Raw genomic sequence first — 4,632 nt, 5'->3', positions numbered from 1 at the left:
AAACAGATGTACAGAGTATTTCTTAAATGGCTAGAAGCTGGAAAGTGTAAATGTGCAAAGGGACTTGTCAATAAGTCCCTGAAGGCTATAGAATGCTAGCCTTGGTTGGACAAGGATTTAAGTACAGTGGTAGTGAAGTCTTGCTTCAGTTGTATAAAAGCTTGGTTAGTCTACGCCTGGAGTAGTACATGCAATTCACCAGACTTTTTTCTGAGATGGCAGGACGCACCTATGAAGAGAGATTGGAGGATATAGGCCTGGTTTGCCCAGAGCTTCAAAAAAAATAAGAGGTGATCTCATTAAAACCTACAAAGTACGTAAAGGGATAAATGCAGTTATGATGTTTCCCCTGTTTGGGGGCATTATTTGGAAATCAGGGAGCTATACATAGATATAATATGAGGAGAAATGATTTTACCTGTGTTGTAAACCTTTGAAATTCTGTACCACAGAGGGCTGTGGAGGCTCAGTCTTGGAGTATGTTAAAAATAGAGATCGATAGATTTCTGATTACCAGTGGTGTACAGGGTTATGGGGATGGGATGGACAAAAGGCATTGAAATGTTCAGCAGTGATCATATTAAATGGTAGGGCAGGCTTGACGGACTGAATGGCCTCATCCTGTTTTTATGTGCTCTTTGCCTCCATTGCTAAATGTAACAGCAACTTCCACATACTGACCACTGAGTAAAAAGACTTTTCCTGAATTCCTTATTGGATTTTGGGTTTGTTTTATATTCACAGTGGTGTTTACCTTTAAAAATGCATTTGTACGTTATCCAATATTCCTAGAATATTGTTGAATTTAGCAAATTGTTCATTTTACTATAAGCATTACGTACGCAAACATTTGCCTTAGTAACACAGCACTAAATGCTACACACACTATTGAATTGAGACAGCTGAACTACTTTTAGACCCTGGTATAATATTGGCTTCTAGAAGTTGAGCACTTAGAACAATATTTTGCTTTGATCTCTTTCCTCATATTTTGTGAACATTGTAATTTATTCCTTTTTTTATTGGCAGTTTATCACAAATGATACCTAACTTGCCAAAAGGATGCTCCTGCAGTTTGAGGAGTACGTGCTGCCTAAATTGGTCCTTCCAGCCTAAGCATCTGGCACCATCAACAGCAATATTCTTGTCAGATACAAAATCAAAGCCACTTCAGCCCTGGCTCTCCAGCCCAACCTTTCTCATTCATCGTTACTTCTCGTCAAAATGATATCAGTGAAGTAAGAGACAAAGAAACTCATGTTCAAGAGTGCCACGACCCCAGGGCATTCCAAATATATCACAAGATCATAGCCAATGAGATAACAAGGTGTAGAGCTGGATGAACACAGCAGGTCAAGCAGCATCAGAGGAGCAGGAAGGCTGACGTTTCGGGCCTAGACCCTTCTTCAGAAATGGGGGGAGGGGAAAGGGGTTCTGAAATAAATAGGGAGAGAGGGGGAGGCGGATAGAAGATGAATAGAGGAGAAGATAGGTGGAGAGGAGACAGACAGGTCAAAGAGGCGGGGTTGGAGCCAGTAAAGGTGAGTGTAGGTGGGGAGTTAGGGAGGACGGACAGGTCGAGGGGGCGGGATGAGGTTGGTAGGTAGGAGGTGGAGGTAGGGTTTGAGGTGGGAGGAGGGAATGGATGGAAGGAAGGACAGGTTGGGAGGCGGGGACAAGGTGGGCTGGTTTTGGGATGTGGTAGGGGGAGGGGAAGATTTTGAATTCGTAGCCAATGAATTGTTTTCAAATTGCGGACTTTGGTTACATTTGTGTGAACCAAACACACCAGTTATGCACAAAAGAATAATTTTTCAACTGCATTGTGATGAATGATGTATTAATCTGTTAGCTGGGGGAGGAGTGTCGGTCAACATAACTTTCTACTGTTCTTCAAACATTGCAGTGGGATTGCTTATGTTGTTCTGACCCAGCAGTCAACACTTCTTTTAAATCTGATCATGTAGCATTCCCTCAAAGCTGCACTGCATGAATTTAATCCATGGGCTAGAGACTTAGAGTGGGGCTTGACTGGACTTGAAATATTTGACAACAAGTGCAGACACCTAATGCACTTAATGTGAATTGTCATCCTCAGTGCATGATTTACTTTACAAAATACTTAGCCCTAGCAAGGTCTGTTAACAGTGAGTGCTGTTCATTAGTGCCTATAGGATTATCTGTTCAGTAAAGGGATTGAGGAAATAATTGGTAATATTCCAAAGTGATGTTAATACATTCCAGCATCACTCCTGATTCAGCAGCTTTAACCATGTTCATCAAAGCCCCTTTTCTGTCCGTTGGTAAAATCCACAGAAGACCTTTTATGGACTGCCGCACTAATGCTGTAAAGCAACTATTCTAAAACACTGAGATGACCCTGCATATATCAGTGTCTCACAGGTCAACGTAAAGTCCATGTCTTTTTATTTTCAGTGCTTTTTAAAATCATGGACTGAAATGAGAGAGAACTGTTTAGAAAACCAGGCATTTACAAAGATAGGTGCATGTTTTAAAAGCAAATAGATTGTGAACCCCATTGTTATGGATGTGGGTTCTAGCAATGTGCATTTAAGGGGTTGTTTACAAGTGAAGCTGATTGGTTTGTGAACAAGGGACTGATCATCGATCACAACAGCTTTCTAACAGCTATGAGATTGCTTGTCAGAGAGCTGATTAGCTCGCGCTGTGAGTAAGACAGAGAAGCTGGTCAGACCAGACGAGAAACCAGCAGGTCTCCAGCAGTCAAAAATGCACACTTCTAGTTCTCTGCAGTAAGCCACTTCCATCCTGAAGAAAGCCAGCTTATGTTTCCTTTAGCAAATGCTGTAAGTTGTGACTTTGAATTAGATAAGTCAGAGAAATATAAGAAGTGAAAAGGCCACTTTGTGCCTCCTGCAAACCAGCAAGAGGCATCCAAAAAAAGTAGGTCAAGGAGAACTCTGCAGATCAGCCAGAACCAACCCAATAGATCTTGAATAAAGACCACAGAACTGTTGTTTTTCCCGCTACTGTGCGTGTAAGGGAGATTTTAAAAGGGGTTGAGTTTTGATTTGTAGAGTTTACTTAATTTAGTTTAATGATTTACCTGTGGATACAATCTAGTTATCTATGATTAGTATTTAAGTATAGAAACTTGGCCCTTGCTTTTAATTAATCTGGGTCTGAAAATCGGGCAGCTTGAGCATCTTGCATATTTCTTTTTTTGGAACTTTTGTGTCAACTCTGGGAAGAGCGGGGCTTGATTTCCAACACGCTACCCCATTGATTCGTGACATAAGCCATTATTGTTCTTCGACTGCTCCAGTTTATAATGTGTAGATAAATGTAGTGCTGTTGAGTGCAGATATCCAAGGATTTTGACCTAACAAACAAATGGCGATATAATGCTGAGTCAGGATGACATGGGAGTTGGAGGGGAACTCCTAGTTACCTGTTCTATCAGACAGTAACAAATTTGGTAAGTGTATTTATGGAGAGTGTTTGTGTGCCTTCTGCAATTAGGTTTCCATTCTCTCTCTCTTCTGTCTCTCTCCCAACACCGACCCTAGCTCTAACATAATGGTGGATTCAGTGGTGGTAATGATATTGAATATAAAGGGAAGGTGGTTGTCTGTCATCGGAGATAACATTGTCTGGGGCTTACTTAGTATGAGTATCACTTGCCCAAACCCCACTTGTCCACGTCGCTCTCCCTGTGAGCGTGGGCTGCATCATCTGTGGAGTTTCAAAAGTTGCTCCTTCTGACTTATGATGAAAGGAAGGTCATTGAAGCAATGGTGTACAGCCTTGGGTACTGCCTTCCAGTCTTTCACCCCTTCCAGCTTTTGCTACTGTGCTGTTTCTGTCCTGGACCAGACCTTACCCTGAGGGAGCATTGGTGTTATATAAAATTGCATTATTCTCACCATGTACAAGCCTCCTCAAAGTTTTGTCCCCTCATCTGTGACTTCAGAAGCATTCATAATCCTGGTACAATAAATAAGGAAATCCTTTCACCATTGGGGAAGGGTCATAACCAGAGGCAGATTTAAGGTAATTGGAAAGAAACACAGAAGAGAGATGAGGAATCATTTTATGCAGTAAAGGATCTGATAAAGATTGCCTGTAAGGTTGGTGGAAAGAGATTCAGCAGTGAAAAGATTCCAGAGATATGGGAGAAAACAGTGATGAGAGTGGGACTAATTGGAAACATTTTGTAGGACACATTCATTAGATTAAATGGCCTACTTGTGTGATTTATGACTTTAACTGTTTCTCCATAATTTGACCCTGCTCATGTCTCTCTCTCCAGGCCTGGCACTGCTGCTGGAAGTTTGCATTTCTTTGAATAACTCCCTAAAATTCTGAACTTTTTGGGTTGCAGTTTGGACCCAAGGTGCAGACATTTATGACAACAAGGTGCAGGGCTGGATGAACACAGCAGGCCAAGCAGCATCATAGGAGCAGAGAGGCTGATGTTTCGGGCCTAGACCCTTCATCAGAAAAGGGGGAGGGGAAGGGGTTTCTGAAATAAATAGGGAGAGAGTGGGAGACGGATAGAAGATGGATAGAGGAGAGGATAGGTGGAGAGGAAACAAACAGGTCGAAGAGGCGGGGATGGGGCCAGTAAAGGTGAGTGTAGGTGGGGAG

General features: G+C 42.1%; 1 long non-coding RNA gene across 1 annotated transcript in view; it reads left to right on the top strand.

Moving 5' to 3' along the window:
* Positions 1-971: 971 nt before the first annotated feature.
* LOC125484682 overlaps positions 972-4,632 on the top strand; it is a 27,364-nt gene continuing 23,703 nt past the window's right edge. Inside the window, exon 1 of the long non-coding RNA XR_007263506.1 lies at positions 972-1,238. This is a non-coding gene — a long non-coding RNA (uncharacterized LOC125484682). The remainder of the gene's footprint in view (positions 1,239-4,632) is intronic.

This window comes from Rhincodon typus, chromosome 13 (genome assembly GCF_021869965.1).
Source record: "Rhincodon typus isolate 14 chromosome 13, sRhiTyp1.1, whole genome shotgun sequence".
Lineage (NCBI taxonomy): Eukaryota > Metazoa > Chordata > Chondrichthyes > Orectolobiformes > Rhincodontidae > Rhincodon > Rhincodon typus.
Note: the sequence above shows the minus strand (reverse complement) of the source record. Positions and strands in the feature narration are given on the sequence as shown.